The 25,377-nt window shown below is 33.7% G+C and overlaps 1 long non-coding RNA gene across 3 annotated transcripts in view; it reads right to left on the bottom strand.

The window, feature by feature from the left end:
* Positions 1–25,377, bottom strand: part of LOC135298685 (uncharacterized) — a 67,473-nt gene that overhangs the window by 29,852 nt on the left and 12,244 nt on the right. For all 3 annotated transcript variants that reach the window (XR_010360730.1, XR_010360732.1, XR_010360729.1), the window contains exon 2: positions 17,673–17,726. This is a non-coding gene — a long non-coding RNA (uncharacterized LOC135298685). The remainder of the gene's footprint in view (positions 1–17,672; positions 17,727–25,377) is intronic.

Genomic DNA, 25,377 nt, shown 5'->3' with positions numbered 1-25,377 from the left:
CTGAGCAAGCTCATTTGTGGTGAATACCACTGGATGCAATCACACTTTATAATGTTGCCATTTGTGAAGCATTTTGAATTCCAAATGGCCTTCACAGTGCCACAGCACTGTACCTCAGATTGTATGTTCCAAAATTATTGCCTAGATAAAACCAATCTTTTAGAGACGCTTAACAGCAATACTGTAACCCTCTTGGAAATCACATTTGCAGCACTTCTTTTGTAACCCTAAGAAATTATAGTGAAGACAATAAACACAATACAACTCAGAAGATCCAGACCAAAGTCTAGGCATGGTGCTTGCTGTGCATCCTTAATTATGTTAACTGAATTCTGGAATTGTATCATGTGTCAGTATCTTAATGTGGTTTATAAGCTAAGCCCTAAATGAATGTTTGACCTCTTCAGTGTGTAGGAAGCTAAAAAAAAGAACTCTAGTATTGACATCTATTTTTCAGGCGTTAGTACCAAAAAAAAAAAAAAAAAAAAAGATAGATAGATAGATAGATAGATAGATAGATAGATAGATAGGTCAAAACAAAACAAGTAATCCAAAAGTCCTGTTTAAGGCATTGCACTTGGGAAGAAATATTTGTTTCCAAGAAAAGTCTTTGTCTGTCAGACTTGTTAATCTGTTAATGATAAAACATATCTGGGAGAGATATTAAACAGAAGAGCCAGCTATAAAAATAATGGATAATTTAATTAATAATTTAACCCTTAAGTTATAGAATAAGAAAAGAAAAAATATCATCTTAACCCTTAAGTTATAGAATAAGAAAAGAAAAAATATCATCTGCGACCTAATTAGACAGTAAGGCAAAACCACAACATTTTGTGCTGAAGTTGGATCATCTTGTGGATTCCATCCTATATCAGGGCAATTTCTGGAGTTCTTTTCTTAAATGCAAGATTGTGTTTAAACAGCCAAACAATTGTAACATTTTCATAAAGAAGAAATTTACATATTCTCAATCAGATTTAAAGGTGGAAAATTATATAAATGGTAACATTTTTTCAGTTAAATTTTTAAAAATCTTAAGGGAAATGGGTAAAATCATTGCAGTGACTCAAAACTAGAATTCCATATTTCCTGTTACACTTCAGGAATATTTTACCACCTCTTACTGTGTAGAAGGCAAAAAACTGAAAACTATCTTCAATTTCACAATTTTTTTTGTCTGTTGGGAGCAAATATTTAATCAGTTACAGATTTGATCTTTTTCTCCTCTTAAAAAATCCATTCCTCTCTGTCACTTGCTGTGAATCACACTACGTCTACTTGATGTAACTTATGAAAGCAGTAAACGTAATTCTACCTTTTAAAGTGTAAAAATCCCTACCTACTCTTCCAGTCCGTTGATAGGATACTGAAGTGGTTTTAGTGTGTCAAGTACATAAATTTATCTCTATCTACATTTCATGCCAATATAGAAAAACAGCTAGCAGATAACTAATTCTACTTCACATCTAATAGGTGCATTCTAAACAGAACAGTGACAGATGAGTACTACTTTCTATTTTACTCTGCAGGCCTAAAATAGTGGTAAATTGCTTAAATGTTTGCAATGAAAAAAATGTGTGAAATTATTTAGATTTTGACTGATTTGTAATGAAGAGATTTAATGATTTCTAGTGCTTTAAAACAAAAAAGCTAGGTGTGGAGGAAGACAGGAGGGAAACCAAAATATAATTCTTTGAAATTATTGGCGAAAAAGTCCTGGAACTCCCTTCATCCAGACTAACTTGACTGCTGCAAAAAAAAGATTCATTTTACTTTTGTCACCAAAACTGATAAAATTTCACTTCACTAGAACTACAGTTTAAGAGAGTCCTGGCCCATATTTGTGTGGATGTGCCGACCCCATCTCAGAATTGGGTGGAACAGTCAGATGCAGATATTGATTCATTATTGATTGATTGATTGATATTCCGTGATTCATGTCTGCTGCCTCGCACGTCACCGTCACTGATTTAACGCTGCCCCAGTTGACAGTGCACTGTTCCTACAAATGCCTTTCACAGCTGAAAAACAGCTGCTGAGGACTCACTTACAATGAAAAGTTTAAATTATCCCCCTTCTCCTCCGGGTATTTCAGTAGAGTGGAATGTGAAAGACACAGAAGCTGTACCTTTAACCACGAGTACTTTAGGTAATCCCAATTTTGTGAATCAGCCTCCAGGGAGCCGTGACTGCTGATGCAATTTAACTCAGTGCTAAGGCTAATCTAAAGATAGGTGTGCTGCAAAACCTGCCAGCATGGCTCTGTCAGAGATCTGATGAGTTATCTCTGACCAATGCAGAGCTACTGGCAGAAGTTAAATTTAGATGTAGTTAAAGAAGACAACAGAAAAACCCAGACTGACTTTCTCTGGTAAGAATTTATATGCCCCAGGAGTACTAGAATAACTATTTATAAAATAATAATTCTGCTGATGGATATTAGATGTAAAAGAAGGGTGGCAGTTCTCTTGTCTGGTGATTGACATCCAAAAATTGCTGTCAAATTCTGAGATACTTGTTCAAGATTCTCTTAGAGTCAACAGGGAGAAATAGGCACCATCAGGTAATAATTCTAGATATTTGGGATTATTAACTAACTGTAAAACCTTTAGCCTTACATGAGCAGAAATTCATTTTAGTAATGTTTTGCTAAAAGAGCATTTCAGAATAGAAGTATTGATAATAAATTACAAGTGTATGTAAGGTGTAGTTTCAATTAGTTCAAAGCACAGCTGACATTTTTATTGTCATGCATCATCCAAAATAATTCCAATCATCCTCCATTTTGTAGTTTGAGGATTTTACTATGAAGTTTGGAACAAGCCTTATTTTGTATTTCATTTGAGTAGTTACTGTCATGGGTACAGTGCTATAAATTTTCTCAAGTTCAAAGAAATACATCAGCAAATACCTCAAGAAACAAGTCAGTTTATTATAGTATGAGTTTACACAAGATTCTGGAAGAGATTTTACTGTGGTTGTTTCTGTGTTTTTGCAAATAATTAATTTGGTTTTAATTCTTATTTGCACTGTAAAAGTGCTCTGCCTTCACTGTTCATTCCTGGAAACTTGAGCAGGATGCGACCTCTTGGCTGTCAGACACTGAATGCACACAGATAACTTCTTGTTACTGTTTGTACCATAATCAGGTGATGCTTCCTTATCTGATTCAAAATTAATATAATGTAAAATTAATGTTAAATTAAATATAGATTTCATATAAAGCTTATATAAAGATATCAAGTGTAATTTGGATTTATTTTCTTTTAAATATTACTTTGTGATTTTTCATAAGATATGATTTGAACAACTACAAGTTTTGATAAATTAACAGATATAGCTGAAATTCAATTTAAATGAATTTGCTCAGCTAAAGTTTACTTGAGGTTGTTTCTGCTCAATCTCTTGGTATCCAACATGAAGCCTATTTGAACTCTTAAAAATCCCAATCTCAAAAATCTGTTGGTTCACTTATAGTTTTCAACAGCTGCCCTGAAAGTTCACACAAAAACCCATACTACAAGAAATCAAACATTACCTCTTGGAGACTTAGAAAAGTCTAAAGTGGATTCTACAGACCTATTCAAATAAATGGTAAATTAGTAACTTTCAAAGAATTAGCAGAGCATACTTAAAATTATAATCAGCTTAATTCAAAATTCTGTCAGCTAGTTTTATTTTAAGAGCCTGGTGAATTAGGCAAGCATATTTTGTTAGTATTTTTTTCAAATTTATGTGGTGCTATATTTCAACAATAGTGCAGATACAGATTTTAGTTATTACCTGCCACCAGTAATGACAGTGTTTAATGTTTATCCTCTCCAGGCTGTGATGCCTTCTGACTTTGTAGAGCCATGGGTATAATGTCATTGAAAATCCAAGTACTTACACAGATGACTGCAATTATTGTTAAAGGGAACTGGAGATTTATACGTGCCACTGCCATTATCACTAATGGAAATTTCACATGTAAATTGCCATGCATGGAAATAATATGCTTCTTAGTAGGCTTTATCTAAAAGTCATCTGTGCAAGCAGTCAATTTAAATCATTAATTCAGTCCTCTTACACCATGGCAAATATTTCTTTTAAAAAATCAGGTTACTGATTTTAATGTTAAGAATTGTCTTTATGCTATTTAAAATATTGAAAATTAAAGGCTAGTGTATGCATGACTGTGGCATCAGCTTTCACTGATTTCTTGACATCATTGTAAAACGCAGCCTTAAACACAACACTGAGAATTCACTTCTTCCACAACTTCCTTGGTGTACCTGCTCCCAGTTTCCTGTGAGTGATGGGCATCAAGAATGGCTGAGCTTCAAGAGATAATTGCTAGCTCATTAGCATCAGAATTATTCCTTGAAGGGGTACACAGGGCATCACTGAAAGCCACTTATGAGGAAAAAGCCAACCCCATTGATTTGAGGGTATGAGAGTAAAGATCTTACCTAGGGATGTTATTCTTTCCTCTGGAAATAATGCAGGCAATGGAAGGTAAAGAAGTCAGATTATAATAAGCAATGCTTTCTATTGTCTGGGAAAAATGTAAATGTCCTTGCAACTGTGAAGGGCACACAATCCCATGACAAGAGGGATAATAGTTGGCCCACACAACTCTCATCATATAGAAACGCAAGTCTGCTGATTTAGGCTACTCTTTGTCACAGTTGCTTTGACAAGATAAAAAAGAGATGTTAATGCAGAGTTCAAAAAGTCATGTGAGATACACATAATGGGGTTTGCATGGCAATGTAAAAGGAGAGTGAAATATTTGTAGAGACCAAGTCCAGGACTGCCAAACTGCAGTGCAGGAACAACTGAACTAATCAAAAACCAAATCAGCCACTTGAATCGGTGAACTTATGGCTGAACTGACCAAAATTATCAAATGTAGTACAGATAGACATAGCTATTGAGAAGAAAGAGCTAGGACAATGAAACTGGAAGCCAGGAGTCTGAAAGGTCTAAAAATGAAGGTTTCAGTATTAATGGAGAGTCCTGGTTTACAGTCCTTCTCCCAGAACCTTCCCTTCCTTCTCCCCAGAACCTTCCTGCAGTATTTTCTGCAATGATGGCAGTTAATTTTTTGCACATTTGCACATTACTTATCCAATTCTGTTATTTCCGCATTTGACTCTCAGGAGCTCTTCTCGTTTGTGATTTTCTCTTGCATTTCACTGTGGTACAGCTTTTGAAAGTATGGAATAACTTCTTTCAGGTGTATTTAAACAGTCTTAGGATTCTGCATATGAAAACAGTACAACCATATATAGTTACTTATACAGTCTTCCTTCATCTTTAAGCGCTGACACTTAGATGAGCAGTACTGACAGAGATGAGCATATTAAAATTCTTGCTCTGACCAGGATTCTTATGTGACATTTGACTGTTTTAGTGCCTCGTTTCTCTTTTGTTCTTGCAGTGGTGAGGTCTGTGATTTGTAATTTTTTATTGTTGTTTTATTGGGGATTTCATGGACTGCAGTTTTCTTTGATTGCATTTTATAGCACCACACATCACTTTAAAATGTAAACCATTATGAGAGTCTAAACTAAATGCTCATTTAATTTCCCAGGCTAAAATGAAGCAATATAAGACTAAGAATCATGCATTAAAGAACACATTTTCAGTGTATCAGTGTATAATGTAAACATCACAATGTATTTTCATTTCCTGAAGTGCTACAGGTAAAATTTAATAGAGAAAGTAGGTTGTATTTAATTCATTAAGCACATTTATGAAGCCATTATCTTTTATCTACAGTGGATGTAAGTAGCTCAATTCAGTTTTTTTAAAGTTTAAATAATTCCATAGATAGGAATAGTTAGAAGTTTCAGACATACCCATACCCTTTTCCTTTCTGCCTTTCAGGAGTTTGTGCCTTTGGATGTTCAGAAAATGTTTAAAATTCTGACACTGCTGTATCCGGATTAGGTGATACAATTAATTGTTTTGTACTTGCTCCAGGTCATGCTGAGATCGTAGTAAAATAAAATGCTCTGGTCAAGTTATTCTGTTTCTTTAATGATATAAAAATTATCTTTATATGATTTTGACAAAATTATTACGAAACAAAAATTTCCTTTTCGTATTATATTTTACATAACTTAAATTGGCATAGAATTTTTAATGTATCTCACTCATAAAGTAGATAAAGCTTAGAAAATTATTCTTAGAAAAGTTCTTTTGGAATCAAAAATGCTATTTCTTTTGTCCTAATCAGTTTTCTGTTTAGCCAAGCATATGTAGAAATTACAGATTTATTTCAGCCTAATGAAATAATTTAATTAGGCAAATAGTATCTTCATGTATGGTTATCAATTTATATTTTCAATTTTTAATTTATTCCAAGTGTTTCATATGCAGTCTTCTGGGAGGCTGTGTGATGAAGCTTCATAAGTTTTGGAGACAATGATATTATACTAAGTTACTGCTTAAGAGGTATGAAGATACATAGTTTATAAATCTAGCCTTTCTTTTAGCCTCCTGTGTCAAAGGTGCAGCGAAAGAACATAAACATCATGAGATGATGATGATGAAAGCAAGACATAAAAAATAATAAAATGCCATGAATTGCATTCCTAAATCTCTCCTACTGTCAAAGTCTAAGAGATTAGGTAGAAAAACACTGTTATTTACTCAATTTCCTTCTCAGGAAAAAGATCTATATCATATGTTTTGAGTTTGTTTTACACTGTTTTGAATCTTCCTTCATGCCCATTTTATCAAAGGTTATGATGAAAATGAAATGTTTGTGTTTTGTTCTTATTTCCCCTGGGATAGAAAAATATATCTTTGTATGTCCTGTGCATTTCCACAGTAACATTAAATTATTTTCACAGCAAACCTTTTCTTTCAAGCGTAGAAAGGAACAGATGACTGAACACAACAAAAACCTTTCAGTAAGGGAAGCCATTTGGAATTCTGAGGACCCAAAGTGTTTCTTGCCCAATGGACTTAGCTTTTATTGAGGACAGTCATAAATAACTTTAAAATATTCCAGTGTGATAGGATGGAGCTGCAGATTAGGTCATCGTGGAATTATAGTTCCCTTGCTTAATGATTTTACAAAATTGCCTGGCAATCCAACAAAGAGAAGGAGCACAACGTGGTGAATGCAGGCTAATTAAACCAATAATTGCTTCTTCTTGTGTTCCCAGATAATTTGCCCCTGATAATTTTAAATGAAGTTCTGAAGCTGACTTCTTGAATGAAATGCTGTTCTAGTTAAAGCTCTGCTAAGTCTCCGTGTGCACAGAAATTGCCCTACTTCTCGAGGTCCCTGGCACTGCTCAGGCAAGGATTGCCACAGAAAACAGAGAGTACAGGAATAGCTGTCCTGTATGTCTGGTAGCGGGGCCCTGAATTCCTGTGTTTTCCCTCCTTGCAGTATTGTGACTAGATCATCTGATTTCCCTGAGCAATTCTGAAATTAGAGGCTGCAAATTAAGTCTTTGATGTTTTTTAAGACTTAGGAAAAGATGCAAACTTCTGTGTATCTCAGGAATGGTAGTGTAAATCTAGAGTAACTCCGTCGAGAGGTAGGAGGACTTTTTTTAGTTATATCTGTGTCAAATGCAAGTGTAGGACTGTTGACTGGCAGCTATGTTTAGAACTTGGGAAATAGTTCATAAAGTCCCCAAGACTTTCAAGGTGATCTTCAATGAGTTATAAGGAATAATTTTGAAAGTTTTACTATTAAACTTAGAGGACAATTCTTTAACAGTTAATCAGGTAAAAGGACTTCTGCAGATGAATTGTAAGTATGAGCTCTGCTATGATATATTTGTTCATTTTGCTATCTCACATCCATGTTGTTAAACAATACATATTTTAGGTCACTTATAGTCTTACAGAACATCCTTTCTAACATGATTTACATTTTTACAGAATCATAGAATTTGAGAATCTACCTATTTATTCAAAGTTATTTGATACTAAACAATCTTGGGTAAATATGTTTCTTTCCTCCATTGGTGCTTAAGGATTTTTGCTAAAATATTGAACTAATGTAGTTTTGGTTTTTTTAAAATTATCCATTCATTATCTGGGTGGAAAGACATAAAAAACCAAACAGCTTTTTAAAACAATTGTTCAACTATTATCATATGGACTGTCAAAGTTAGACAAAGAATCTTACTGTGAATTGATTATGTTGCAGTGTGAGAGGATTGTGTGATGTATTAGATTAAGCTGAGAAGTGCAATGCATGTTTTTGGATGTATGATTGCATTTTAAGCATTACCAAAAACTACTTTGTCAGGGAACTAAACCAACAAAATAAAAATTCACTCATAATTATTTTCTAGCCCTGAGAACCTATTTGAAACCATGGCTTCTGGAATTATGAATAGAGAATTATTCATCATTACTGGCATCTACCATATCACAGAATGCACATATGATGTGTGCATTGCAATCTGCTGTAATAGCCTAAAAAAAAAATCAGGGTCTGTTAGATCTCATGAGCTGAAATTCCCATTGGTATTCACAAAATAGCAGAAGTCAAATCTGGCTGCAGATCATGCCAATAGTCACTTTTCCATTAATTCTTACAGTAAATGTTCATGACGGAAATCTATAACCACCCAGTTCACAAGCTCACTCCCAGAATTTTTAGTCTTGTAAATTGATAAGTATACACTCAGGAATTGTGAAACCGCATCTTTTTGTTGGCTTTGTAGATAGAGATAGGTTCAATATATCTTAGTTGGCAGCAACTGGGCAATGAAAAGCAATATTGGAAGTGAGGGCTTTATTTTTGTTTGCTCTGTGTCTTGTTAAGCTTTACTGATATAAAACCATCTGTTTAAAAAGCTGTAAAAAACAGACTGCCAACACATAAAAGCTAAACACAACAAAATAGTTTTAATATCCACTGGCTGATAACTCAGTGCAGTGTTAAAATTGCTGAAGATGGAGGCAGGGATGGAGAGGAAGACAGTTTTATGCTGAGATAAATCTTGGTTTCCAAATAAAGGACTTCACTATGTTTGATGGTGATTTTTTTTGGTGAATATTTATTTGCATGAATATTATAGTCTTATATTAAATTTTCTGGAAATAGTGTAAATACTACAAACAAATATGGACTTTGGCTTTGTTGGACTATACAGGACCAAATGTAATGCAAACAAAAAACAAACTGATAATAGAAGCATTGTAAGGAGGTACATGTAAGAACAATAATATCAACCATACTAGGACAATGAAAATCTCAAGGTTTATAGGGTGAATCACAATTTGACAGACTATTATCACCACCTCAGAATTAAGCTGAAAAAAAATCTGTCATCAGGTTCTCAATAAAAAGGTTTTTCAATGTATTTATGCCCAATACATTTTGAAGTAATATTGACAAAATTAATAAGGTCCTCTGAAGTTATATGCATGACTTTTTCTGAATACTTTATTTAAATCTCATTGCAAATTGAAAAATTATTGGTACTGGCTGTTAAATTGTTTCATATTACATAGAATTGATTAAAAAAACCCAATAAATAGACAAGAAAGTGTTGCATTATTATTTAAGATCTTAATGCAAATCCATTTTAGTCATGAAACAATTACATAAAGCTGATATACAAAAATTTAAATTTCTCCTATGAATACATTAAATATAGTAAAGAAACTCTTTCCACATGAGAAGATGGTTTACTAATTCTACTGAGTTGTTCATAATGATCACTGTCACAAAATAATCCAGAAGCATTGAAGTTTCTAAAATTAACAAAGTACAAATTTAATTAATCTCTCTTCACTTAGAGCTCACAACATGTAACAAGTAACGTTTTTGAGACTAGGGTGAAATATACATTTGGATTTTTCCTAAATATGATGATATATTATTTTGCATAAATATTATCTGTTAGGAAATATGATGTCTATAATTAAAATACCAAGAATACTTGTGTACAAAGCTGTATGAGAAAATATAGACACCTTTTATCAATAAACTAATAATTGATCAATAATGATGGACTGTTAAACAGGTCTTTCTATGATCTCCCCAAACAGTTCCATTGCTGTTATTTAAAAGAGGACGACATACCAACTAAGAAAGGAAACAAGAAAAACAGTAAAATAAAAGAAGGGAAATCATGGTACAAATAATTGTCAGAAATTGCAGAAAAATAATTTTCAAAATAGAGCTTGTGAGATGGGAAATTTCAATTTTGATAGATACTGGTGATTAAAAGATTTTCAAATTAAGCAAAGGCACCCAATAAAGGACACATGCAGAAAGAATTTAACAGCAAAAATAATGTATAAGTGCTGGTAGGAAATAAAAATATACCTGAGCACAGCTTTGAGATATAATTATTAGAGTATTGCAACTACTGGTGGCAATACATCATGAACAACAGAGATTTTCAGATTAAAAGAGTACATGAATGATTCAGTCTGTAAAATATGTTTTGTACTAAAAAGATCAATCTATTTCATTTTTTTTCTGAGAGAAAATGAAGTGACTTGACAGCCTATAACTACCTTTTTCAGACTTCTGAGAGTAGCTTTCCTATAATTCAAATAGAAAAGACAGAATGAGACCTGGAGTCTGACTAAAATATAGTGACAAAAGTCGAGGCAATTAAGCATTAAGCATTTGGATATTTATTTATAGGTAACAGGATTTAGAGATTTGTATGATTCTTTATGGGCACAGACCTTAATCTTGTTTTTAATTTTGACTTGAAACTGTATTGATTTTAATTACATTAGTTTAAAATATTTCATATGAGATTTAATAACATTAAAATAAGGCTGAGTGAAGTTTTATTCATTTCATTTACTTAGATTCTCTTCTTTAAAAAAATATACACTTAAAATCAGTGAATATGCACACACTTGCTTTCCAGGCAGGCTTTAATATTTACTTGTATTCATTTTTAACAGCTAAGTAGCAGATGGTAAGACTTAAAGCACCAATCCCCTGGGGATTTAAAGTAGGCAAAGATATGAGAAGAAATCAAAGGGAAAAGAGTAAAACAGATGTTGTGAAGCTGCTGCTGATGGTGAGACATGGGAGGATAAGCAGATGCCTTCCAACTTCACCAATCAGTTCTGCAAAGGTGTTGACCACTTTGTGGCGTTTGTTTCTCTGAACATGGATGAAATATTTCTCTAGGCTTTGAATGTAAATTGAAAGGAAAGTTGCTCACTGGCCCATTTTCATTCTTTCTTGAAACTACATTAGAAAGACTCCCACCTATAGCTCCAAATATATTTTATATCTACAAACAAACCTTCTTCCAGGCTTCTTTGGAAATTGTTTCTTCTCAAAACTGCCAGTAATTTTTTTGACTTTTAAGAGTATTTTTAACCAGACCATGACTGATAATTAGCACATAACAAATAGTTATGACTGTTTAAGAGTACTAGATGAGGATATTTGATAGGCAGCACAGATTATTGTGTTGGCTCCTATGAATTCATACTTAGAATAAGAATGCATGGTTAACTTTGGGCAGTTGCTTGTTTATATCAGTGACATGTTCAGTAGTGTTTAAGCCAAATCTTGAATTTATTTGAAGAATTTATTATGCTAAATTAAACCAAAACATCAGTGGACTTTCCAGTGAGGACACATCCATTTTGTATTCTGAATGAATTCTGATCAACTTACACTTTTCTTGCAACATCCATTCATAACTATTTTTCCTAACTTCAATCTGTTCTATGCAGCTCATAGATAAGTGAATTCTCCTTAATAATGTATTTTTGCTAGGAAAGCTTTAGGTCAGAGCTGAACATGGCCCATTGAGTTATATCCTTTCTGGACTCTTTAAATGTCAAATTTAAGACACATTCCAAACCTATGTCATTCAGTCATACACTTCGCATACAGAACAAAACTATTATATACATTTTTTATAACTTCTCTGAACTGCCATTGAACATAAATTCTGGATTCTGGCCTTTCCTGCTCCTTGCTTCTGCAGTTAAAGCAACTTCTGCAGCAGCATTTGCGTTTTTTGAATCCATCAGCTTCAAGGATCTAGTGTCACTTCACTTCACTTTGAACTCAACAAAGAGACATTAAAGCTAAAAAATAGTTACTTTGAGGAACATTACCACCCTGCTATAATTAGTAATTTACAATTAGCTCTACCAATGTCACAAAACAAAAGGATCATCAGAGACACTCTTAGGAAGCTCCAGTTTTTTTGGGGAGGAGAAATTATCTTTGAAATTTACCAGCTGGATGATTGTTCAGACTTCTTTGCCCTACACGACTTCAGTCTAAAATTGTTCTGGTGGTCATTATCAAGTCAATAAGAAATCCATAGATTCAGCTTTTCTTTAAAGTTTTTGAACTTTGAGGTAGCACCAAAAGTATTGTCTACTAAAATGCATCTTAATATGAAGAAAAAACAACTGCAAAAAAACCCTCAAAACCCAGCAAAAATGGTAAATCAACCAAACAAAAAAAATGCAGAATATACAAATATTCACCATGTACTGTGACAATAAACTGCCATAGTTCAATAAATGGAAATAATCATATCTTTTGTAGATTGTTTTTTATGGATATGTGTATGTTTCTATGAAGATGGGGCATTGAATACCTGAACATAGATTCAGAAAAATCTAAAATGGAATTGTAGTATTTGTCCTCTAACAGTGCAAGAAAAACAGCAAAACAGTGGTTGCCATTAGTCTAGACCTTCTAGTTGATTTTTCTCTTACTTAATTTTTCATCTTCTAAATTGAAAACTTTATGTAGCATGGGTTTGCTTAGGTCTGACATATATTACCCTGGAGGTGTCTCTTTCATTTGATTGATGGAGAGACTCTTGCAGTAGCAAAATTTTTCTATCAGTTGTTTCATTAAGCCTGGAAACAATTACACAAATATTTTCTTTTCTGATGATTTCTGGAAAGCATTTTTCCATTCTTATCTACTTGATTACAGTGTTAGTGAGCACAATAACTCTGCTTTTGACATAGAAATTGTCTGACACCACATACATTTTTTTCCCTTCACAGGAAATTTTCAAAATCTGTCATGCCTCCTCCTTCAATATTATCAGTCTTTTTAATGTGTTTGTTGTTAACATCAAATTTTTACTTGCTAAAAAGTAAAGTCCAAGCACAGGAACTTATACATCATGTTACAAGAATTCTGTTCTGTTGCCTCAGGGTATAGAAAGGATTACCCAGAAGAACTGTGGTCTCTCCATCCTTGAAGATTTTGATGTCTTGGATGGTCAAAGCCAACCAAGGCTGACCTGAACTGCTGTTGATCAGAGCACAGGTTTATATTTCCAACCCCTGTTTCTGTATTCAGCAAATTATATAAATTTAGCATTGTAATTTCTATCAGGGATCTTAATAAGGTTATATCTTTTAGAACTAGAAACAGTTATTGATTATTAGAATATGAAAGCTTTTTAAATTTTATATTCACAAGTCCAAATTTAAATACTATTTTTCTGTGAAATTTTACTGCTATAGAAACTGGTCTTCTAACATTCTGACAGCTAAATTTTTTTGCCATTTCTATAAGAGTAAAATCTTGTGCCAAAAACATTATGTTCTCTGCAGAAAGACAAGGATATACTTAGCTTAGTATTTATTATACAACCAAAAAAAAGCTAAGTAGAAAATAGGTCCAGGGTGGTTCTTTCATTATTTTCAGTTTTTACAGCTTGTGCAACTGCTGCTTATGTAGACAGTTATTTTTTAAAACTTTGTGTGTCATGTTTGGGGAAAATATTATTGAAAGTTATAAGAAGGGATTACATCTTCCCTTACCCAAACTCCTCCAGGAAAAAGCTTCTGAGTATTTATGTATCCCCACTCCCTCCACGTCCCTTTTTTTTTTTTTTTCCCCCTGGTATCAGTATGAAAACGAATGTGCCATCATTAGATTTTTTTTTTTGAGACCAAAGTGCTGATTCTGTTTTGACTTTATGGACATGAAAAGATGGGCAACTCAACATCTAATAATACACATTCATGCTCAGCAAAATTTTACAAGCATATATTTTTGAAAGTTATTCAAATTGTTTTCCACCTTTCTGATCCATTTTCCTCCCCAAATGGCCAATTATAACTTAGTTTTTTATTAATATTGAGCAGTATATGCATCCTTTAGAACTCATCTTGTTCTGGTTTGGAGTGGCTGACGCTGTAAATCTGACACTTGCTCATAGTTGCTGTGTCAACTCTGTTAAACTAATTTCATGAATGGATCTAATCAGTGGAACATACTGCAAAAAGGGAAAATTCCTGTTGATTTATAGTTAGCAGGAAAAGAACATTATCCACACAGAAAATAAGAAAAATAACCCAGATGAAAGAGACCCATGAGGGATAGCAATTTTTTGATGTCTTCTGCTGCAATTTTGTATATGACCACAGAGAAAATAAAAAAACAGTGATTATTTTCACTCATGCTTCTTGTGAAAGACATCAGGACTATTTGGCTGAGGTTCTGTGATGAAGTTAAATATTTATTTCTAAATCAAAAAGGAAAGGTGGGAAAAGCCATGTAAAATGAATCCTAAAACAGGTTCACTTGTCATACATGCTATTCCTATGTAGCCTTATGGACAGCAAAGTTCTGGCAACTTGAGTTGAGATTTCTGAGAATAGAATTATGAGACAAAACTGAGCCTTTAATGGAGACCATACTTAATTTTCCTTTTGTCTGAATAGATTTTATTTTGACAGTATCATTCAATCCAGTAGCTTGTTTTTTCCCCATAGCTGAGGACAAGGATAGAAGTATACTTGATTACTCCCACTTCTTAACTTCCTAGCTTAGATGTGAACTTTTGTTGACTTTAGTTCACTCTTCTCTCCTTTTGTGGGCAAAAATAGAGATGCTTTCACTGTGAGGCCAAGAGCATTTCTCTAGAGGCCCCCAACATCACACTCCTTTCTTATTTCCTGCTTGATCCCTTCACAGGGGAGGACTCCCCTGAAAAATACCTTTCCCTTCCTAAAAATTGTACTTTTGAAATGTGTCAATTTTAACACAGTAATAATAATTTCATGGCTTTTCGGATGGTGAATACTGACAAATGCTCATGAATTGCATATAGCACATCTTATGAAAAACTTTATTGCAGAAACTTCTCTAGGCTATTCTTCACACCTGAAACTGAGCTACATAACTATTTCTCATCTCTAAAATTGATATGGTTTTTCATATATCTAATATGTGAATCTATTAATATTCTGTGATGATGTTGTTCCTTATTTAGATATATTTCAATCAGCTGAAGTGGGACATTGGGGCATGGTATTGATGCTGTGGGTCTGATCAGGACCACTGGTAGGATGTGTGTGCATCTTTTCAGTTTCTGCTAGGAGTATTCAAGTCTACTACATCAAATTTTGGTGAGCCACCAATCTCTGAATTTGCTAACACCTAATACAAGAGCAAAGGGAAAGCTCTTTTCAGGAGTCAGAACGACCCAATGACAGACAGTGAAACACTGCCTACACTTCAAGAAATGACCAGCTGGTTTAGTTCTGTCATTCCTTTTCTATTACTTTCAATAGAGCTATGAAAGTTGGAATGGTTTCTTTAAGATCTACTTTAGGAAATAAGTTAATAACTATAAAGAAAATGTTATGATTGGCACACTTTTCAAGCTGTATTATTTTGCATTTTTCATTGCTCCTTGTACTCTGCAAAAGTCCTAAACTTCTATACCATCTATTTTATTTTTTTTTTTTTGGTATTCAATTTTACATAGTTAAATGAGTAGTATTGTGTAAACACAATACAGAGTCTTCCATCAATTTTTAAAAGTTATTGATGTCCTAAAGGTTTGTTTTTATCCCCACCTAGTTAGGAAATACAATAATAAATATAAACTGAATTTATTGGCAAATAGATGAATTTTATATAAGGTGGCGAAACGCAAATCTGATTATTTGTGTAATTATAGAACTAATTCTTATGTAATAACTTGCTTCTGTTTTATTAAAGGAATCAGTTTAAGATTACTCACTAAATCAGTCATCATTCAGTCCCACTTTTTAATAAAATGCAGTGCCCTATTTTTCCAGTCCTACTTTGAATGGTCATATTGTTGTAAATTGCAAAGGAAAATTTCATATATATGTTATATATGCCACAAAGTATGGAGACCTTTCTTGCTTTTACTAAAAAATAATAAGTTGTAGGTTTTATAGGCAAGAACTCAGTTTATGAGATTTATAGTTCCTACAGGAAAAAAAAGACATTTGCTGGTTTATATTATCCATGATGGTTGCCTATACAAAGGTTAAAAAAATATCTCTTCCCTTTTATTTAGTCTGTAAAAGTCCAAGCTAAGACTTAATCTATTTAGTTGATAAATACATAACTGCAATGCCAGTCACAAGTTCTAAGACAAAATTATTAGACAAGATTGTTAGCTTCTTTTTTTCCCCTTCCTGAGTTCCTCTCATTCCATAGTGACATTAGCAAAAATAAGAAACTCCCATTTCTGGGGTTTTTCAGTGCTTACTTTTCTTCTGCACTGGAATATAAGTGGAAAACTTAAGAGGGAGGAAAATTTTACAAATTAAAAAAGAAAAAAAAAAAAAAAGAGAAAAGGTCCAATCTCTCACAATTCAGTACACTGATGGCACTTCCTTTTGAAGGAAGCTGGGAAATTAATTTATGGTACTGTATGGATATGGTATTAGAAAAGCAAAGATGGTCTAAGGTTCTAAAAAAGCTCTTTATTATGTCAGAGACAATCACAACAAATACTATGGCTGGTAGATGATACAAAAAAACAAAGGAAGAGGGAAATGCAGGAGGAGTCTGCTATCTCATAGGACTCTCTTTGCACCTTGTATGGAGGAATGTGACCTAGTGATCAGAGATGGACTTTGGAGATTAAATGGGAAAACTGACTGAAAACAGGGAAGTAGTTTTTTATGGGATCTAAGGGTTCCTAATACAGAGATAGAAAAATTAAATAGTATTTTGTGAATGTTAATAAAAAAATTGAGGAAAATATCACCTCACTTCTCATTTTTATTCAAAAGTGCATATAATTCTTCAAAAAAATGTTTGAATAAAATAGGAGCTATTTATGCCAGTACACATGAGCAAGAATTTAAAGTATGTCAGATCCATCATCCTTTCAGACCTTAAAATAGACATAATGATGTTGACTAATTGGAGGAAATCCGAAGGAGAACAAAACCGATCAGAGCTCCAGTTAACATGACTTACAGAAATCAGTTGATTCAGAATTATTTTCTATAAAGAAAATGTTGGAAAGAGGGGTAGTAGAGGAGTAGAGGAGTTTTAATAATCTACTTAGAAGTAGATGATATCAGTTATTAAAGGATAATTACCTTCAGAGTAACTGTTCACAGCAGGGGAGTAGCACCATTCTGGTACCAACCATGAATCAGGGAAAAACTTTCAGGTGGAAGGTTAGACTTTAAAAAAAATAAAACCCAAAACCAAACCCATAATGTGATTTATAAAGAAAAGCTGAAAAAAACCTCTCCCACGTCACCAGTGGTATGGGCAGTAAAACTTAGAGAGTTTGGTGGAGCCTTGACTTTAAGGAAGATGTTATTTTGAATGACATAGACATAGGAGATTCTCCCTTTGGACAGAAGATGCAAGGTATACTGCAGTCCTCTACAGTTCTGATAAAGGGAAAAAGCAGAAAAAAGCATGGGCTATTCACACTTACCAAGAAGAGGGTTGTGTGTCTGAGTTTTTCCAACCTAGTTGGTCCTGTATGATTCTGTAAGAAAAAAAAAAAAATCACTGAATTATTCCAAGGTAATAGTATTAAAAAAAATATAGTTTTCTCAAAATCCTTTGTTTTGTCTGACCTTTCTACTCATAACCTTATAATGCCAATAACACCCTTATCTTCTAAAGAGAAAAAGACTAAGAAGGTGAAAAGTGAAGCTGTGGTTTTAAGGGAGAAGAAGTTCAGCTAGTTATCCTTTTCATTAAATTTTTTCTTACTTCATCCTTTACAATGACAATAAAACAATTTTTTATTCTGTTATACCAAGTAGAGTTTTCCAAATTTAATGATCCTATTAACTCTCAGACGAAATCCACAATGTATTTCTCATTATTAGTTTGCCAAAGTAAATGGAAATAGTACTTTAAAATTTAATGCAGGGTATGTTTAATGATCTACACCATTCTTATATACTGGTTAATCCTGAAATAGTAGCATGTATAACATATAAAATATTCAGAAGGTAAGCCACTAGCATTAACAACAAAAACAAAAATTCAATAAATCAAAATCTTTGATTTAATAACTACCATCTTTGTTTAATTACACTTGGGTTGGGTTCACTAGGCTGGGAATGCAATTATATGTCTTGGTACAGCATTAGTAGGTCAGAATAAAACACATCTTCTTTTTGTATCATTTTCTCAAATAAAAAATATTATTAATTTCTTAAATTTCCCTTAAATAATAACTATACTTAATTTCTAAAATAATGAGAAAATATTTGACCATTGTCTGTTGTAGTTGGCTTACCCTGGAAAAGAACCTTCATTTACATGTGACTGCTGTCACTGAAAGAAGAATCAAAAGGACACAGTCACATATTTTCTTCACAGGGATTCCTGAACATGGTCTTGATTGTTTGATGGATTTAGTAATATTTGTCATCTTTTACATACTGCAGAGCACTTTATCACTTTATTCTTTATATAGTATTTCCACTGAATCATAGAAAAACATAAATGAAAAACAATTGTCTCTGCACACTTAGCAGATGAAGCCCTAGAGAGAATCCAAGATTCATGTGTTGAGAACAGGCTTTGCTGGAAAACAAGCACATCAATAATGGCTTTTACTGAGCACTGATAGACCTCAGATGCTCCCAACAGATGTTCCAGGTAGGAATATGTCATCCATAGGAATATTAGTCATTTTTTTTCATGACTGGGCAGTGAGAAGAAAATCATTTTTCTATGACCCATAACACAGAATTACTCTGTTGATACTGGAGTACCAAAGTAGCAAAGTGATGACAACCTGTTTACTTATTCTTTAAGGGCTTCATTTAATCTTCTTTTTCAGGGGGAAAAAAGCTATCTGATCGAATTGCATATATTATTGATTATTTGCTGAATTTAGGAGTCTCATAATGCAGATTTGAAGGTTTTAAAGTCATCGTAACACTTATACAGTAGAGATTTGCTGATGACTTGGTACAGCCAAAGATTACTTAGGTTGATTATTGGTGATACTCATGTACCAGTGTTTTTACTGGACTGTCAATGTGAGGTGATACGTGCATACTTAAAATACATGTAAATTAAGCTTGCTCTAATTGAATTTTATATACTTTAAATAAAATCAGATTAAAGTAACTGTAAAAACAGAAACTTGATATGTCTTAGATTTGCTTGAAACACCTACAGTTGCCTTAAAATGGTTGTGGATTCTTTTCTAGAGAGGGAGAATTTATTTAATGCACAATATTTTAATGACACTTTGATATTAGTAAACTATAAAACGATGGCTATGAAGGCAAAAGACAAATTACCTTCTGTGAGTTTGCATGTTAAAAGCCAATTTAAGGAAGCATCAAGAAATTGATGTATTGTCTTCTGTGCTGAAAATTTTGCAATTATTTAAGTGAAAATGAATTTTTTGGCGTCCCTACATTTGGGATGGGGTAGCTGTTTTGATTTCTAGCCAAATGTGTTGAGTTGTAATTATGCTCTGTCTCAGTATAGAAAATGTGCTTTGCATATCCTGTATTTACTGTGACATCCAAGTAAGGAAAGGAACTGTGTCATATTTCTCTTTGAAAAAACTTCATGGCATGTAGCAGTTTGTTTTGTGGGGGGGAGCACCCCAGGGAGTCCCCAGAGGGCCCCCTAGACTGTGAGTTCACTGGCAGCAGCAGGCAGGCAAGGAGACTCCTCACGGCTTCTTGGGGTGCTGATTAGATGGGGGTTTATTGGGGGTCCCATCCCCGGGAACAGCATGGTTACTGAGGGAAAAGGGAAAAGGGGGAGGGAGGGGAAGAGGGAGAGCCTAGGGGAGAGAAGGGCCAAGAGAGGAGGGGAAGGGCCAAGAGAGGAAACTGATCTCCCTCGCATGGCTTCAGCGGGAAAATCAAAGTGGGCACGGAATCAGACTTGGGCCAGTGGGATTACAGATACAGGATGGTTCAGGGCAGGACCACAGGCTTAGAATATACCATGCATTTTGGAAGGGAGAGACAGAGCATACCATTTAACTAAAATACAACACTTCAATGGGAAATATGACGGTTCTCCCACAAATGAAAAGATAGTCTCCTAGCTGCAACTGTGTAAGGCAAATTGATGTAAAAGTGACTGGTATATATTGGTAATGCATATTTTCACATATAAATCTCTTTCTATGTCATTGCAATGTGACCTAAAATATAGTATTTTGGATGTTTCCTGATGGCACCAATCTCTAGTGCCTACAAGTCTGTAAATCCTAAAGAGCAATGTTAATATTGTGAGTGGATAATGTAGAGGAGGGGAAACAACTCAGAATCATAAAAATCAGAAAAATTGGCAGAAAATATATATATGTGTGTGTGTATATTATTGTTATTATTAGTTGTGGACCATGAACAATTTTTAAATGTTTAGAATTTTTTAATCTAGAAATTTAATAAAATTTGGGCTATGATTATAGCTTTATTATCATTAAAATTACCTTCAACATTTAGATACCTACCTTCATAATTTTGATATGGCTTGAGATAGACTTAATAAAAATAATACTACCAATAAATACTAGCAGTAACTACCAATATAAAATTGGTAGTTTCTGATTCTAGAAATGGACAAAATAGACAAGTAACTCCTAGCATTAATATCAGTGTTTTGCTAATACATTATTTCCCTTGTATCTTCTCCACATCTTCATTTGGGGAAAAGTATGGTCATTGGTCCAGCAAGGTGTTTCAACCCAAAAATATTTATTGTAAGATCTTCTCATACAATCAATTGAAGCTTGTTGACCATGAAAAGAAGGACTCCAGCATTCCAATGTAAGTGGACATTTTACCTTTCTAAGCTATTGTAATTTTACACATATTCCATCCTCCTCACAGAATCACTGCATCTTGTCAGAAAGCTCTGGTCTATCAGTATGCAGCAGGACAAAAAAAGGAAAGATGAATACAGCTCAGAAATATTTGATTAAATTATCTTCAGTAGAAAATACTGTCTTGTTAAGTTCCCACAGGAAAACTTTTTTTCAATTAGTTTTGATTAAATTCTGTGATGAGGGTTTTTCAAGTTAGGATGGAATAGTTTGTGGAAACCAAAAAAGAAATTTAATTCAGAACAAATCAAAGCCTTTGGGTTAAATACCTGTCTAAGCCTCCAGAAATCCAATTTCATGTATCTAAAGTAAACTGGCAAAAAAAAAAAAAAATCTAACAGGATGAACAGGTGCATTAATATCTGAGCTGTTGTTTATCCTGATGTCTCAAGACTTCAGTGCAGAAAAGAAATATAGTCAACCTTTTTGCATTGACAAAGAGGCAAAACACAAAATATAATATTGTTTTAGAAAATATTTAGAAATCTTTATATATGAGAAATTGTAGCTGTTATCACACAAAACTTGTTTACCACTAAAGGTTTTGTTTGTGCCTGGTAAATTGTATTTTATATGTGGTAAAAAATAAAAATCTATTTGCAGATTAAAGAGAACACAGAATCAGTCTTTCTATAAGCGGGTTTTTTAATATTACTTCACAATTGTAATTTATATTGTCTCCAAACTGTTTTAAGATACATTTTTCACAAATATAATATGATGATGATAATAAAATGATACAGTGATCTAATTATGCCAAACTCATTATAGCAAATGTAATAAAATTTTTTATAAACAATACTACGCATATCTTGCATATTTATGCATAATTTGTCAACAGAGTTTGAGCAGAGTCATAAAGATGCCATGACATAAAGATGCATGGTAATGCAGGAGAAAAAAAATACTCAGAATCTAAGATCATTACTTTGGCACAAGGTTATTTTTTTAGGAGGTCAACCATACCAATTCAGTTGCCTCTTTTATTCGGGACGACACTTTATTGACAGAAAAATTTTCAGATTCAGGAATTAAGGATTTTTTTTCCATTTGTTTTGTTTAGTTTCTACAATATATTTTTGGATCTGTGGTCCTTTGATGTGAAGGTCATTCAGTTTATATTTTAGATCTAAAAGAAAGTAAATCCTTAAGGTAGGACTTTCCATACTTAATATTAGTTTTGTGCATGTTATTTATACTTCAGCTGTGCATATATTATCCCAGATACTGGCCTAAAACAAAACAGAGTTCTTTGCCTTCTTCTTAAAAATATGCATCTTAGTGATGTGTTTGTACATATTGTCAGGACTTTTGAAGTCATTAGAACATGCCACCTGCATAAAGATGTGTTTAGTTCCACAGTTAGAGCCTTAGCCTGTAAACATTTACATCATCCAATCTGTAGTCATAAAAAAAAAAGTTATATTTACAAAAAATGAGTGGTGAAAGCTAAAATTCATCTGGAGAATAAATTAATAAATTTTATAATAAGGCCAGTAAAAGCTGAAAATAAGTTTCTGGGAGGTCAACTGAAGCAGGTGTATCTGGCAGTGAGAAACACACTTCCTGCTTTGGAAATCATTACCTGTACGGCAAAAGCTCTTGGAGGATTCACGAGGACTTCACGCTTCATATTTTCATTAATATATCAACAGTGTCTAAAGATCTCTATTGCCATAAAACTATTAAACTAGAGAGAGAAAAATGAAATGACTGGATAGTTTTTCTGTGCATTGATTTTTTTCCTACATCGATGTGTATTACTGTGAAAACATTTAAAGTTTTTTCCCATGGTTAACCTTGTAGAAAAGTATAAGAAACCCTTAACATCCATTTCCACAAAAAAGACCATTTGACCTCGAAATCTGTACACACATTCACAAATTTTGATTTGTGTGTTCAGCTGAGAACACAGCAAAGGCCTGGGAAAATGAAAGGTTAATCCCTCATCTGAAGTGCACTAGTGTTTCCTCATGCCTGCAGGTGGGAGATGAATATGCTAATGGGGCAAGCCTGAATCTGCAGTGATTTGCAGGTGAAAATGTAACTTGTGATAATTAAAGGCTAATTACTTTTAGCTAGCAAGTGGGAACCAGGTGCTCTAAAGCAAAAGAGGAAGATTTTATTTTGTGCTATTAAGACTTTTGGAGAGAGAAAATAATAAAGGACTATGATTGTATTTCCTTTCTCTTGCTTGAATTTTGTTGTATTTTTTTTTCCTTTTAGTAAAATAGAGGGCAGAAATGAAGTGGTTCTGTGTAATATGCATTTTCATAGGTTTTGGGGGGTTATTTTTATTTATTTTTATTATTGTTTTTCATAAGAGATGGCCAGAGTTAGGCAGGGATTCTGGAAATATTTTTGCTGTTTAGATGTTAGTAGTATTACCATCACAGGCAATCTTGTTTCAAAGCCTGTTTTAAAAACAGCTCCTTTTGAGATGCTCACTAAAAAAATCTCTCTAAAAAGTTTCTCTCAAGTATTGCTTTCAAAGGCACCCCCAAGAGTGAGCACTCAGGCAGATTAGAGTCCTAGAGTTTCCCAGCAATTTCCATCTTGCCTTTATGGTAGGATGTGTTAACTTTCCTAGTTAGTCTTCCCTTTGAAGGTCCATGGATCCAAGGAAGTTCAGGCATTTACACTCCACGTCCTTTTCTAGTTTTCAAGACATCCTGGTTACTATCATGAGGAGCCTCATGAAGATATTTCTGTGTTAGATGAGGTGCCATATCATTTTCCAGGGAAGTAAACAACTCAGCATTATGAAGGGGTAAATCTAATTCTTTTGCTGACTGCTTGGCATATCTTCTCTTTTGCCACTCGTACACTGTATGTTTTACAGAGCTTTACAATTTAAAAAATAATCAATCTTCTGTTTAATCAGTCTTGCTTAAACTGAGATCCCTGGTGCGAGGACACGAGGCTTGACTCCATTTTCATCAGAAGGCTGATTTATTATGTTATATATTATACTAAAATACTACATTACAACTATACTAAAAAGAACAGAGAGAAGAGATCAGAAGGCTACAAAGACAAGAATAGAATAGCAATCAATAACAAAAACCTGTAATTGCTCACAGCCTTGACACAGGTGGCTGTGATTGGTCACTAATTGAAAACAACCTACATGAACCAATGGAAGATGCACCCGTGGCATTCCACAGCAGCAGATAGCTATTGTTTACATTTCTTTCCTGAGGCCCTCAGCTCCTCAGGACAGGAAAAATCCTAGCAGAGACTTTTTCCCTAAATTATCATGGCAACAATCAGTTATATGTAGTTATTTACTGGTTGAGTCTACATATCATGATAATTCATCACTTTGAATAGTGGGTGATGAATCTATAAAATCATTTCCTTAATGAACATGGTTTTTTTGTAACAAACTGGGGTTGCATCACTTGGACAACTACAGGTGGAATCTACAATAAGAACGTAGGCTTTCCCTTCACTCAGTAGATCTGTACTTAGGCTCCATGATATTTATAGTACTTACATGTTTTCTTGGGCAGGTTTTAGAGGTACTAAAACCTTAAAGTGCTAATCAGGTAAGTAACTGATTTATTTTTAATACATACACTTTTTATTTGTGGCTTTCTTTGGCTATGTTATCCTTTTTACCTGGATTGTAGACATGTTCTGCTTACGTCAAATCTAACACACACAGAGGAGAGTGGTACTAGTATTAGTATTTAATTTTTAAGAAATAATTCAGACATTAATATATTCTTGTGGGCTAGGAATTGTGAGAATTTCCCCAGGTTAGAAAAATCAGCTTTGAACTGAAATGAGCAGAGAGACATCTTGATCTCATTTTCCATGTTGGCATATAAAAATCTATCAGCAGCTGATTTGTATTTAAAAAACAATCATCATCAAATAAGTAATTTCTTTTAACTCTTCAGGTTAGTATTTCTTTTGAAAGACCTTTGTGTATCTGATTGAGCGGAACTGCAGACTGTCCAGTTACCAGCTGGAGGTCTGGGGGGGGAAAACCTCCTTCAGAGGTCAATTCAATCTCCAGCAAGTTTGTTGTCTTGTAATAATGGGGAGACCTTTAGGGGCAATTGTCTAGGACAATCTTGGTCAGCAAAAGTGTGTGTGGGCAGGCCGGTAGGCCAGCTAGTCTTCTTGGTTTTGCTTTTAAAATGTCAAGAGAATTGATGTGTCCTTTTGAACCTTTTTGTTCTACTGCATCAGCATCTTTGTGCACAAAAAAAATGTTTCACTAGTGCTTTTTTTTTTTTTAATTTGAACTAGATATAATTCTGATTTCCTTTAGGAAGTGACTGTATGTTCTTACAGGTGTACTTCA

The sequence above is a fragment of the Passer domesticus genome, chromosome 4 (assembly GCF_036417665.1).
Source record: "Passer domesticus isolate bPasDom1 chromosome 4, bPasDom1.hap1, whole genome shotgun sequence".
Taxonomy (NCBI): Eukaryota; Metazoa; Chordata; class Aves; order Passeriformes; family Passeridae; genus Passer; species Passer domesticus.
This window is presented reverse-complemented; position numbering and strand designations above follow the sequence as displayed.